Raw genomic sequence first — 15,681 nt, 5'->3', positions numbered from 1 at the left:
CAGTCCCTTGGTCTCATAATCATAATCAATGTATCACTGTTGCGACGTACAGCCCGGCCCAAAAGTTTCCTCACAACACAGGCCCTCAGTCTTACTCAGTCAGAATCTCATAAGCCACTCGGGCAACAGTAAAACATGATGTTCAACCCAAAATATCATTTAAATACCATTTAATGTGTTAAAACAAAGTAAACATGGCTGAGTTATGAAAATAGTAGAATATAGCATGACTAAGTTCAAGTATAAAATCAAAACAGTGAGGAAATATCAGGAAAAGTCCCCTAAGAGTTCAAATAGTTGGCACGAGGCCCAAATATGGCATTCAGCCCAAAATATGATGATAGTAAATAGTTTTCAGTCAAATATGCGGTAAAACAATCATTTAGGATGGACTAAGTCACAATCCCCAATAGTACACGACCTCACGTTCGTCATCTAGTGTGTGTGTCACCTCAATATAGCACAACAATGTGCAAATCCGGGGTTTCATACCCTCAAAACAACATTTACAATCATTACTTACCTCGATCCGGTCCAAACTCTATCCCGCGATGCCTTTGCCCTCACGAATCTACCTATGGATGCTCCAAATCTAGTCAAAATCAGAACATAACCATTAAAATATGCTAAGGGAACAAAGCCCACTCGAAAATATCCCATCTACATCAAAAATTCCGAAATTGCTCAAACCAGGCCCCAGGGCCCACGTCTCGGAATCCGACAAAAGTCACATCAATAAAATCCTCATCCTCCCACAAGTCTATACATATAAAGAACATCACAATCGGACCTCAAATGGCCCCTCAAATCCCCACTCAAAATTCTCTAAATCTCAAGCCATAATTACCCATTTTTGCTATTGATTATCCATGGATTTCAAGCTTACAATGTTAAAATTCATCATAGAAACAAGTTTAGGGTCTAAAAATCTTACCTCCATGAAACCCTCTTGAATTCCCTCTTCAATTAGTTTTCCAAAGCCTTCTCCCGAATGAAATATGGTGAAAACCCACTCAAAATCGCGAAGGGTGAAGTTTATATGTTCTGACCCAGCAAAACCGCATCTGCGGTCACACTATCGCATCTACGGAGCCGCATCTGTGCAAAATCCTCCGCTTCTGCGGAATTTCATTAATAGGCAAATTTCCGCTTCTGCGGTTGCCTGACCGTACCCGCACCTGCGGTCATCGTATATGCGGGGACCAAACCGCACCTACGACCACTTCTGCGCACCTGTGCCACATAACCGCTTCTGCGGACCTCGCACCTGCAGTCCCAATCCGCAGGTGTGGAAATGACAGGAACAGCAAAATCTGCAGCACAACTCAAACTCCAAACTTTCCGATAACCATCCGAAATCACTCCGAGGCCCCCGGGACCTCTACCAAAATCTCAAATACATAACATACCACTACTCAAACTTGTACAAATCTTCAAAACACCTCAAACAACATCGAATCAACCAAATCACATCGAAACCAAGCCTAAGATTCCAAATTCTTTTGGATTACGCTTTTGATCAAAAAGTCCATCAAACCACGTCCAAATGATCTAAAATTTTGCACACACGTCACAAATGACACCACGGACCAACTCCAACTTCCGAAATTCCATTCCGACCCTTATATCAAAATCTCACCTGTCAACCGGAGAACCCTAAAATCCCAATTTTGCCAATTCAAGCCTAAACCTTCCACGGACCTCCAAAATGCATTCCGATCATGCTCCTAAGTCCCAAATCACCTAACGGAGCTGGACAAATCATAAAAATTATCCGAGATAATATACTAACAAGTCAAATCTTGGTCAAACCTTTCAAATTTTAAGCTTCAAACTGAGATTGTTCCTTCAAAATTCATTACGGTTATCCTGAAAACCAAAACCAACGATTTACATAAGTTATAACACATCATATAGGGTTAGTCATGCTCGAGAACTAGCGAGCGAAGTGCAAAAGCTCAAAACGACCGGTCGGGTCATTACATCCTCCCCCACTTAAACATACGTTCATCCTCGAACGTGCCCGTAATTGTTCCGAAGACCATCAAATCACTGTGTAAGTTTACCATGCACATACTCGGGGGTGATACCATGTCACCCTATCTCATATAGGTCTGATAACACAATGTAACTGAAATTTCACAATCCAATCTAGCCCATAAACCATAGAACCACATTTCCACTTCTGAAATCACCAATACGATCAGAATCTCGCATCTATACTTTGAATAAGTCCGAACAAGCTATAACAAACCATATCAGCAACCCTCGATGCAATCACAAGATATATCGCATAACTCAGAAACTTGTAGCGATAACTTCCACAATACGATAGCTACACACAACAACCGATTACCGATAATAAACCTCTTATCAACTAAAGTCTCATTCCGACACTTTCATATACTGCCAAAGATAAATGAAACACGTAGAAAGCCATAATCATTTCTCAGATCAACCATTCATGAAGCCACTTCTCCTTTGGCAATGACCATAGTGAATTTCTGAACAGAACCTAGATATTATCCTTCCAGCATGCTGAAACTGAATCCGTTTGTATTCATTAAAGATCCCAACGATCTCATCTAATCCAACACAACCACTCTGGTGACATGACACATCAATACAGACTAAAGCCACAACTTGTGCAATCCGCGCACCAATAAGTAGCAATCCGAACATACTCAAATCATGAAAATGACTTAAATGAAAGAGATGTACCACAAGCTCACCAGTACCACCACACACAATGCTGAGAACCCATCTCACATCATAGAAATAAAACACACGAATCCAACCCGCAGGATCATATCTCTACGTAGCTTCGCTCTAATGCGCGACCTCATCCAAACACTGGTCCACATGAAACACTTCAAGTCACTATGCTCAAAATCGACAACGACGCGCAATTTGACATCTAGAACCAAAGAAAATCATCATAACCACGGCGAAACAATTGACATAACATCATACAACCCGAAAGGACACAACCGATGCGCCATCTGCCGAGTAATATCTAATACTCCTCCCGCTCGAATTCTACTGAGAGACCCCAATAACACCGCACCACACGTGCCTATAACCAACAAATCCCAATGCCTAGTAACACGGAAAGGTAATTCATAGATCTCCCCAAATTACTAATAAGATCAATAACGATCGAATCAACACATCCTTCAACAATACAACTCAGAGCCAACCAAGCTGACTCAAGTTAGAACACATATCCATGTTGGCCTGCCAACAAACCCCTTATCAAGGAAACCCTAAAGTTGCTCCTTCAACTCCTTTAACTCTGTCGGTGTCATACGATATAGTGCCCGGTATCAAATCAATACCGAAATCGACAACCTTGCCCAGCGACATGCCCGGCCACAAGAAACACATCCGAAAAGTCCCTAACCACCGGACTTGAATCAATGGTAGGAGTCTCTGCACTGACATCCATCACAAAATCCCAAATAAGAAAGACAATCCTTCCCAGCCATCTGCTAGGTCTTCGAAATATGAAACCACCCTACTAAGAACATAATCCGTCGAACCTTGCCACTTAATCCGTGCCATTCCCTGCATGGCCAACATCGCCGCCTTAGCGCAATAGGCCAGAATAATACGACACGGAGACAACCAGTCTATACCCAATATCACATCCAAAAACTAACATACCAAGCAATAAGGATCCACTCGAGTCTCTAAACCTCCCAATAGTTACCACACAAGACCGATGTACGCGGTTCACAACCACTACCTAACCTGTCTATGAGGACTCCCAGTCTCCCAATCTGTATAGCACACGGCTCACCATATCTGATCCTAACTCTACCTGAATATGCAACACACCTTAAATACCCTAATATCCATGAGAGGTACTCCTATAATTCTTCTGTACCACCAAGAAAACTCGAATACCAGCAGCCGATCCAACAAGAGAGTGTCGCAATACCAATGAAGTATCATCAATCTCAATCACATTGCCTTTTTTCTGAAACATATACCCCCGTCAAGTCACACCAATTAGTAATACCATTTCCTTAATCATCTGAAACTGCCCGTGCTGCCTAAGAATTTTATGACCTTCCTTTCAGAACTGAACTGTAACCTTACACACGCAAATCTCAATCCTACACAACATACCGCATATACCATACCATCCTAGGACAACATGAGAACTTCATCTCCCTTCCAAGCCACAAGCAACTACATACTCAACTAACCAAGAACTTTTCATTGATCCCGTCTAGAAGGAAATCACTGCACATCCCATGCTTCTTGCACTCGCAAAAAATACGCTTCTCTAATCGTGGTAGAAACCATCAAGAACTCTCCGACTCCCTTTTGCACAAAACCAAATCTGTCAAGACTGAATCCTTCTAACTCAACCAAGCTACGCAGGCCACTAAAACCCAAGAGCATTGCCGTGAAACACCTGTAGAAACCCATTACCTCATAAGCATCTAAGGAACTAATCATATCATTACCATACTGATCCGGCCTACTACCAAGTTGTCCCATTTATCCAAGTTTCCTTCTGATTTACCTTTAACTTGATACTCCTTCTTGATATACCATCACAATTCCTCAACCCAGACTCACCACACGAAACCCAAGCATAAATCCACACTGTCTAAGGCTCATAAGCCGCCAAGTACTCCCTTAAATATTCCCAAAAGCACCACGTTCAAAATACATACCCCGAAAAGACATCCTGCGAATCTAAATCTGTTACCTTCACCTTCCTGATGCTGATAAATAGAATCCCATTGTTGATATAGAATTGCCATAGGTCTTGACATCCTCCAATACAAACCTCAGTTTCTAGCCAAAAATACAACTTGAAAAATCTCCCATTATCACATGTAAAATTTGGAACCCACTAGAACCATTCTCAAGAGTCATTCACTCTACTCAAATTGCAATTAGCCTGATCAAACGAACCAAACAACCTGTACCTCATTAGTACTTCGACACCGCAGAGTGTAACCTTACCTTAATGCAACCAGCAACTTCCTATTCTATGCACCGTACACCCTTTACCAATAACCACTCAAGACATTTCGTGATTCTCATACACCTATGAAGCATAATATAACCTTTGTAAAAAATTTCCTTTACTCGAGCCATTCTCGGTCTCAATCTCCGCAAGCCATAGCTGATTAACCCGTACGCCTCAAAATGGAACCAACATAGCACATAACCGTGCAACCAACTAATCAATAGCAGACTCCCTCACTTGGCTCGAAGCCATAGATCAAAACACATACAATAACTCATAACGCATATACTATACTGCTGCCATAGTACCATAGTGAGATTAAACTCAATCCTTCCTAAGCTCGTGAAACACTAACCATCTAGTACTTCAAATCTTCTGCAAATCTCGCATTCACTCTCGCAATAGTTAAACCCACTCTCTTCAGCGACCCAAATTTAAATTGCAACACATATATTTCACTTGTAAATGAGATCTTCTAACATACAACATAAGGATCACACAATTTCAGATCACTCCACAGGAGATAACCCCACCTACTTCGCCTCAAATTAACATTTCTGTATACCTTCCACAGTCATAAACATTACGCAGTCACTTAATCTTCCTGAGTCTGAACTCATACCGCAACATGAAATTTACTTACTCCCAACTAGAAGACATGAAGAGATTCTTCACACACCCATAACTCGGGGCTATACCTCAAATCAAGATGAAAATCAAGTACCTAATAGTTCTTCTATCCTCTAGTAGACCCTTCTCGTCGTTTCCAAATCATATGAATACACCTTGCAGTCAAAACATACTCATCACGTAGCTATCCAGTCATTACTTCTACTAATAGGGACACTACCGAACATATAAGTTCAAAAGCACGTGCTCACACAATCAACATCTCGATGCTCATGCTATAGGCAAAATCCAGCCTCGAGTCCTCTAGACTAGCCCAACATCAACACGCCAAGATCACATCTCGCCCCTCGATCAAGGAATCACAAGTTATCGATCACATCTGATACCGAGCACTCATGTACGCATACAAACGCGTGGAAGGATGTCAAAGAGTTACTTTTCAAGCTGAATCAATGATGCATGATAAGAATTCAAGAATGTGAAGTTTTTCCCAATGGGAGGCTGCAGACATCTCTGTACCGATCCACGAGACTCTACTAAACCTGTTCATGACTCATGAGATCTATGTAACCTAGGTACTGATACCAACTAGTCAGGACCCTAAACCAGACTCGGTCGTGATGGCGCCTCTCGTGAAGACAAGGCCAGCAGACACAATCCCCAAATTCATTTCAGTAATTCTAATAAGTCAATTTAAGCCTTTTTAATTAATCAAATATTGCATAAAGAAAGTTTAAATGAATAGTGCGGAAATAGATACAACCCGACATCGGGGTGGCACAAGTCATGAGCATCTACTAAGGTCTAAAATACAACGTATGTTTTGAAAATATACTAAATACAGCCTAATGACATCAAGAGGGAGAAAAGCAGTGTTGCGGACGTCGGGAAGCTACCTTGCTAAACTCCAATGACTCTGCCTCTAATCAACCCATACCCACTACCGGGTGCAGAAATACTTGAATCTGCACACAAGCTGCAGGGAGTAATGTGAGTACTCTGACTCAGTAAGCAATAATAATAAATGAAGATTGAGCGATAAGAAATCACGTAAAGGCACATCAACAGGCTATAAAGAAGCAAAAAAGGCTGTGAAAATAATGGAACAGTGGAAATATATAAAGTCAATTTAGTTCACTTTAAGCTTCTTTAGAAATGCCTTTTTAACAGTTAAGCAATTAAATGCAAAGCAGCTAGAACAGATAAATGCATAGAATCCGCCCCCAGGCACAATATCAACAGAATCCGCCCCTCGGGCAATATCATAGAACAGTCACTAGCCCCTCGGGCTATATCTCATATCACAATGGGTACCCGCACTCACTGGGGGTGTGCAGACTCCTGGAGAGGCCCCTTACGGCCCAAGTGCAATATCAAGCCATCTCGTGGCATAATCACATAAGTTCTCGACCTCATATCAATAAGCCACCTCGTGTCGTACAATCTTAGGCCCTCGGCCTCATAATCATAATCAATGTATCACTGTTGCGGTGTGCAGCCTAACCCAAAAGTATCCTCACAATACAGGCCCTCGACCTTACTCAGTTAGAATCTCATAAGCCACTCAGGCAACAGTAAAACATGATGCTCAGCCCAAAATATCATTTAAATATCATTTAATGTGTTAAAACAGAGTAAACATGGCTGAGTTATGAAAACAGTAGAATATAGCATGACTGAGTTCAAGTATAAAATCAAAACAGTGAGGAAATATCAAGAAAAGTCCCTTAGGGTTCAAATAGTTGGCACGAGGCCTAAATATGGCATTCAGCCCAAAACATGATGATAACAAACAGTTTTCAGTCAAATACGAGGTAAAACAATCATTCGGAATGGACTAAGTCACAATCCCCAACAGTGCACGACCACATGCTCGTCATATAGTGTGTGCATCACCTCAATATAGCATAACGATGTGCAAATCCAGGGTTTTATACCCTCAGGACAACATTTACAGTAATTACTCACCTCGATCCGGTCCAAACTCTAGCCTGTGATGCCTTTGCCCTCACGAATCGACCTCTGAATGCTCCAAATCTAGCCACAATCAGAACATAACCATTAAAATATGCTAAGGGAACAAAGCACAGTAGAAAATATCCCATCTACATAAAAAATCCCGAAATTGCTTAAACCCGGACCCTAGACCCACATCTCGGATTCCGACAAAAATCACATCAATAAAATCCTCATCCTCCCACGAGTCTATACATATCAAGAACATCAAAATCGGACCTCAAATGGCCCCTCAAATCCCCACTCAAAGGTCTATAAATCTCAAGCCCTAATTACCCATTTTTGCTACTGATTTTCCATGGATTTCAAGCTTACAATGTTAAAATTCATCATAGAAACAAGTTTAGGGTCCAAAAATCTTACCTCCATAAAACCCTCCCGAATTCCCTCTTCAATTAGCTCTCCAAAGCCTTCTCCTGAATGAAATATGGTGAAAACCCACTCAAAATCGCGAAGGGTGAAATTTATATGTTCTGACCCAGCAAAAATGCATTTGCGGTCACACTATCGCATCTGCGGAGCCGCATCTATGCAAAATCCTCCGCTTCTGCGGAATTTCATTAATAGGCAAATTTCTGCTTCTGCGGTTGCCTGACCACACCTGCACCTGCAGTCATCGCAGATGTGGGGACCAAACCGCACCTACGACCACTTCTGCGAACCTGCACCACATAACCGCTTTTGCGGACCTCGCACCTGCGGTCCCCAATCCGCAAGTGCAGAAATGACAGGAACAACAAAATCTGCAGCACAACTCAAACTCCAAACTTTCCGATAACCACCCGAAATCACCCCGAGGCCCCCGGGACCTCTACCAAAAGCACAAATACATAATATACCACTACTCAAACTTGTACAAATCTTCAAAACACCTCAAACAACATCGAATCATCCAAATCACATCGAAATCAAGCCTAAGATTCCAAATTCTTTCGAATTACGCTTTTGATCAAAAAGTCCATCAAACCACGTCCGAATGATCTGAAATTTTGCACACAAGTCACAAATGACACCACAGACCTACTCCAACTTTCAGAATTCCATTCCGACCGTTATATCAAAATTCACCTATCAACCGGAGAACGTCAAAATCCCAATTTTGCCAATTCAAGCCTAAACCTTCCACTGACCTCCAAAATATATTCCGATCACGCTCCTAAGTCCCAAATCACCTAACGGATCTAACCAAATCATAAAAATTTCAATCCGAGATCATATACTAACAAGTCAAATCTTGGTCAAACCTTTTAAATTTTAAGCTTCAAACCGAGATTGTTCCTTCAAAATTCATTCCGGTTATCCAGAAAACCAAAACCAACGATTTACATAAGTCATAACACATCACACAGGGCTAGTCATGCCCGAGAACTGGCGAGCGAAGTGCAAAAGCTCAAAATGACCGGTCGGGTCGTTACAGTTCCAAAGGAAATCGTGTGTGACAATGGCCCATAATTCACAGGCACGAAAATCACAGAATTCTTTTAGAGTTGGCAGATTAAACGGATTACATATGCACTTTACCATCCTATAGCCAATGGGTAAGCTGAGTCAACAAAAAAAGTTATTATTAATAACTTGAAAAATAGACTAGAAGAATCAAAAGGCAAGTGGCCAGAAGTGTTAGCAAGGGTATTATGGTCTTATCAAATGACAACAAAAACAAGCACGAGCGAGACTCCATTTTCACTTGTCTATGGCACTAAAGCCTTACTTCAGTAGAAATAGGTGAACCAAGTACGAGATACACACATGTTACTGAGGAGTTAAATGAGGAAGAAATGCAAATGAATTTGGATTTACTAGAGGAAAGGAGAGAAGCAGTGCTGATAAGGATGGTGGCTCAAAAACAGATGATTGAGCAATATTACAACAGGAAAGCCAATCTGAGATATTTCAAGATTGGGGACTTCGTCCTCAAAAAGGTGTTTCGATCAACAAAAGCGGCTAATGCGAGAAAGTTAAGTCCGAAATGAGAAGGCCCTTATAGGATTCGTGGCATCGCAGGAAAGGGACCATATGAGTTAGAAACTATGGATGGCAACATACTACCATCAAACTAGAATGTTGTTCATCTAAAGAAGTACCGCTTCTAGACGAAGGAAGTACCTATGGTCAGGTATCACGCAAATACAATTTTATTTTTTGTTCTTTTGAATTTTACTAACAATTTTAGATGATAGGAAAAAGCTAGCTCGTACCAAATGATGATATTAAACCCGAAAGTAATGCGGAATACTAAATTATTCTCGTTCTAGGTTGTAAGTTTTTTGATGAAAAAGGGGTTATGCAGTCATCATCTAAACATATATCTCAGAGTCCCATTTGTATTTTCCTTTTCAAGGAATGGACCAAAAAGAAAGAGTAACCCAGCGTTCGAGATTTCATACTTCAAAGCTCTAATACTGGGGGGGGGGACTATGCATATAGACAAAGAAGCAAAAGAGCCAAAAAGCAGGCCTGAATCAAAAACCTTGAAGCAACCTTGAGAAGGCGTGAACTCACAAAAATGATACAAGATACGTTCCATGTACCTACGAGTTTTAGATTAAGGCCAAAATATAGTCACTGGATAATAGACCCGATTTTGTATCTTATAATCTGCTACAAAGAAAGTAGTTATGAAAGTGTTGTACTTTTGTATCTGCAAATCTGCTACAAAGAAAGCAGTTATGAAAGTGTTGAACGAATAATAGAGAAAATGTTGTACGAAATTTATTTGAAAGTTCAAAGTTAAGACTTTCTCAAATTATTTCGTTTTTGTTTACTTCGTCTTTCATACATTTACACCAATATGAAGATGAGACATCATCTTCATTAGTGTCGTTTACATAAAAGGGCCCTTTTTTTTTATTTATAGAAACACATGTTTATTAAAGTCACGGATTATTAAAGCATTTTTTAAATGCAAGGAAAAGCTCAAATATCAAAGAGTAGAATAAATGGTAAAAGTAACCGAAGCATATATATATATATATATATTAAGCCTTGGGAGAAATATAGGTATTAGTTTGTTATTAAACCCCAACAGAAGCCAGGGGTAAAAAAACAACATTCCCAAAAACAACAAACTTCCAAAAAAGTTGTTAAGCTAAACATAAACAAAAAAGTAGGAAAAAACTAAGGAGCATCATCCATGGGAGCATCACCAATGGGAGAAGAAGGATTTACTTGAGAAGAAGAGGCTTGAACATTAGCCTCACTAGGAACAAGTCCATCTCCTTCACCCTCGGGACCTTCGCCTTCAGGTGAGGAAAAGTTTTGACGTTGTTGAGTTTTATCAATTGTTTCTTTAGCCTTAGCAGTCTCAGCAATAAGGTCAAAACCCTCCTGGTTGGCTTCAATTAGAGTCTCGATGTGAGTGTTAAAGAAAGCCAATATCACATCCAACGATAGTTTATCCTCGAGATATCATAATCCTTCTCCCGCTGTTCAATCTCAGCTCCGAGCTCTTCTTTTTCTGCTTCAGAGGCATCGTAAGCTGTCTTCAAAGGGGCGAGAGAAATTTCCAAGAATGAATTTTATCAGTAGAGACACGGAGATCTTCCTGAACTTGAGTAAGTGTTTGAACCAATTCTCCCGCATAAACCTCTTTCTGGTTAAGGAGGTCCTTCAAACTCCTTATCTCTTCAGTTGCCTTGGAAAGTTGTCCAGTGAAATAGAACTCAAGTATATCCTTGTTCTTTCCAACATGGTTAGAAGAAGCTTTTTCAACTGCTAATTCAACAGCAATCACCCTTATTTGTTGTCCCGAAACATTCTTTTCTTCCACCAAAACCTCTTTTCCAGTTGAAGACCATCGAATTATTCTTTCCTGATGTCAGCTTCGGTGCGAAAATCTATAACTTGTTGCTCCGTCTGAGAAACTCTTGTCATAAGCTCTCTACCAATCAAGTTGATCTGCAAACAAGGAGAAAGAGTTATGAATAAGAAAGAGAAAATAAAGGAAATATAATTAAGCTTGTACCTTCAAAGAATAATGAACAATATCATTCATTAAAGTCAGAGAGCTATGACTCTCTAACTTCTTCTTCTTCTCTACGAGACCTAGTAGAGGCTTCAACCATACGTCGGCTTGACCAGATTTTCCTAATAAGTTCTCACCTTCAGGAACCTCAACAATAACTCTTCTCATTCCCCTCCTTCTGACAGAAGGTCCGACCTCTACATGAGAAGCAGTCACGAGAGTAGCAGATGGAGTAGAACCAGTCGCGACAGAGATAGTAGAAGTAACATTAGGTAAGGACACGGGATGGTTAATGGAAACTAAAACTGGAAGGGAAGCAAGGGGCAATTCTTCAAAAACAGGTCCAAAAGCTTCATTACCCTCGAAGTCATGAGCAAACAATCCATCAACAGAACCTGGGGGAGGATCAACAACATCTTCATCGGAAATCAACAAAGGAGCACTCTCTAGCTCATCCGTGAGTCTAAAAGGGATTGAACTTGTTGGAGGGTCACGAGAAGGAGTCGACTCATCATTAGAAATCACACAACTCCTAACTCGTGGTCTTCGTACTAAAGACCTCTCCTCTATCTCGTCTTCGCCATCAGAGCCATGGGCTCTATCAGTTTTCTTTTTTGAAGAAGAAGCACTTAAAATTCTTTCCCGAGCAAGACTCATAGAAAGCCCGGTTGATGGAACAGACGCGTGACTAATGCCATGAATAGGAAACCCTAATAAAAAAGGAAGGGTGAGAAATTCTTGAACAAATAAGGAAGAGAAAAGGAAAAATAATGAAGGTAAAAATTACCGTGCGCTTTCACTTTCCAACTAAATTTTTGAGAAAGTTACTTCTAGGACCTTTTTTTTATAGGTGTAGCTGTTAACAATTTTTTTACCCAAGCACGAAAGTTGGGAATTTCATCAAAAACTTTCATGGTTGCTGAAAAATTGAGTATATGATTATAACGAAAACCTTTGAGATATTTTTTTAAAAAAAAGCTTACGTGAAAAGTTTCATTTCTCTAGGAAAGACATATTTTCTTCGCCTACTAATCCACTAGTGGGAGCAACAACAAAATGAGCATACCAGCCACGGCCCCGATCCTCTTTAGGGCTAACCAAAACTCTCTTACTTCTAGCCACGAGGGTAAAAACATTCACAAAATAGTTTGGGGGAGTACAGGTGAAGCAAGTGCCAAAAAGTGAAAGGCATGGAAACCAGATTTGCTAAATAATGAAGGCATGCAACAACCCTCCGTACTATGGGGCCAATCTAGCCAAGATATACATTGAAATAACGGCAGAATTTAATGATTACTGGATCAATAGGAGGTTTGAAACCCTAAAGTGAAGGGGTAGGTATAAACAAAAGAAAAACCAGCATGATAGGAAGTAATTCTCTGGTTGGCACCAGGAACTAAACTGGGAAATCTTGTTTCCAGTAACATTCTCTTCGAACCAGGGAAAGAAGACCAGTAGTGATCAAACTCGGATAAAGTTCATCAGGATTGAGGGAGGCCATAGAAGAAACTTGATTTCTTTTGGTTTCACGATCACTAATGAAAGAAAATTCTTGAGGAACGATCTCTGCAACTTTAGGTTCGCGTACAGGATCAGCTAAATCTCTATTCTTAGAAGAAGATCTAGGGGTTAAAGGGCTCTAGGCTCAAAAGAAGATGGCTTAGCAACACTATTCTGGGAAGAAGAACCACAGTTAGAAATTGAACCAAGACTACGGAGCCTACCACCCCTCCTACTTCTAGTATGAGCATTAGAGGGAACAAACTCGTCAACAATTACAACCTTGTGAGGGTCTGATGAAGACATGATTGTCTAAAGAAATACAGAAGAAAGGATGCAGAAAATGCAAAGAAGGGATAAGATGATGGATACTGAGGAAAGAAGACTCTAAGAAATCAAAAAAGAATGGAGTATTTATAAGGAGACTCGATCATTGTTAAAGTTGGTCATTATGAAGTGTCATAATGGAACCGTCACTTCATGACTGATGCAACTGCAGAAAACCCCTAAAAAGCATTGAAAAACTGCAGAGCAAATCGTTAGAAGCCATGTGGCGTGGGTGTTAAATAGATGTGATGTGCATCGCATTGATTCTGAAGGAGACATGATAACACTCGAAAAATGGCAACAGAGAATTCCCGCCATAAAAGTTTACCACTTCCCGAATATTCAGGTGAGAATATTCAGAAAGTGGGGGAAATTATCTATATTGGTGTAAAAAGTTATTACACGTGATATGTTAGTATGCGGACATTACATGACGCATGGAGCAATGATATAACGACAAATGACATTCTCAATTAATAGAATTAAGAATACAAGAAAGGTATGGGAGAAACATCCACGAGACAGTACAAAGAAGAAAATCGGACCTCACAGTTGTCAATTAAGAGGCGAGCACGAAATGAATAAGGATAAAAAAGAAGGTAAGATACATGAACCAGAAGTAAATAAGGAAGGGGAATCAAAGCAGTTATAAAGCATTTATATCAATAAAATATGCCAGTTACGGTTATGGGTAATCAATACAATTAATGCCCATTATGTAAGAAAACCGTTATGATTGTACACTCCTATATAAGGATACAAAATTTTATCTGTAAGGACAAGTTCCAAGTACTACTAAAATACATTCGACAATTTTTTGCTTCACAACCTTGATTTTAGGGATTGATTATTGAATTATTCCTTATTTCTCTTTGTTAATTCTCTCTATAATTTTCACTATTTTGCAAATAGCTGATCGTAAAAGTGGAGTAAAACTTGGTTATCAGTAACCCCTTTTTTTCTAAATATAAGCTTTGACCAAAAATCTATTTTTCGGTTAAACACTTTTCAAAAGACTTGAAGTTATAATCAAATAATACATGTCCCTACTAAAAGGATTTGCATTGCACTTTGTAGGACTGATTTTGCAACCAGTATTAAACTATTACAACTCTAATACATAATATAATATAATGGATTGTATAATTAAAGGGTATGGTTTTGACATTTTAATGTTTAAGTTTACTTCAAATATTTTCTATAAAAGTTATAAGGATAAGCATGTTCAATATATGCGAAGTGTATAAATAGCTATTTTTAAGACCCCCATTAAAGAGAATTCGAAATTTATAAAAAAAAATTAATATTTAACCTTTTTAAAATCAACTTCAAACATGCGAGTCTAAAGTTAGAAATTAGGAGTTTGGAGTTTCTAAATTTAGACATATAAGTATCAAATTAGGTGTCATACCTCCTTTTTCCTACCCCGAAAGGGGATAAGGGAGTTTTTTTCAATTTAAGTGACAATCGAAACAGAATTATTTAACTTAAAATTCAGAGTCGCCACTTGGGATAATTTATGGTGTCCCAAGTCACTGGTTTAAATCCCGAATCGATGAAAGATTGATTCTATTTTATAGTCCGCGAACACAGAAATCCAGATAAGAAATTCTGTTAACTCGGGAGAAGGTGTTAGGCATTCCCGAGTTTCGTGGTTCTAGCACGGTCGCTCAACTATTATTATTGGCCTAATTATCTGATTTTAAAACACTTTTAAACCTATGTGCATTTTTAATTTATTAACCGCTTTTAACTTTTTTTAGGAAGATTCAACGTTATTTAAAATATGCCTTGAACCACGCCACATGAAATGCACCCGCAGTTCGCGACACATTCTATTTAACGTTGTTAAGAATTGAAATTAGGTCACATGAAATGTACACCCAAATTTAATAAAAGAAAATCAATTTAAATAGCGCGCCTAAAGCAACTACGAAATTCTAAATTAATAACAAGGTTTGCGAGGGCCATGGAAAATTTAATTGATGGCACACCTCGATTTTCAAAGAGTTAGTATTAATTATATGAGGGTCATGGGCTTAGGGGTTTTATTTGGCATGGCACGCACGCCTCAAATTATTCCAAAGGGTTCTATTATTCGAAGTTGTTATAATCGGGTTACATGAAATGCACCCCCGAATTGAGATTCACGTATCGTAACCATGCCACGGGAACCGTACCCATAGTCACGATGATTTGTTATTAATCGCGCCTAAAGCACTCTAACGGTGTAGTCGCCTTGAACATACTC

This window comes from Nicotiana sylvestris, chromosome 7, assembly GCF_000393655.2.
Source record: "Nicotiana sylvestris chromosome 7, ASM39365v2, whole genome shotgun sequence".
NCBI lineage: Eukaryota > Viridiplantae > Streptophyta > Magnoliopsida > Solanales > Solanaceae > Nicotiana > Nicotiana sylvestris.
This window is presented reverse-complemented; position numbering follows the sequence as displayed.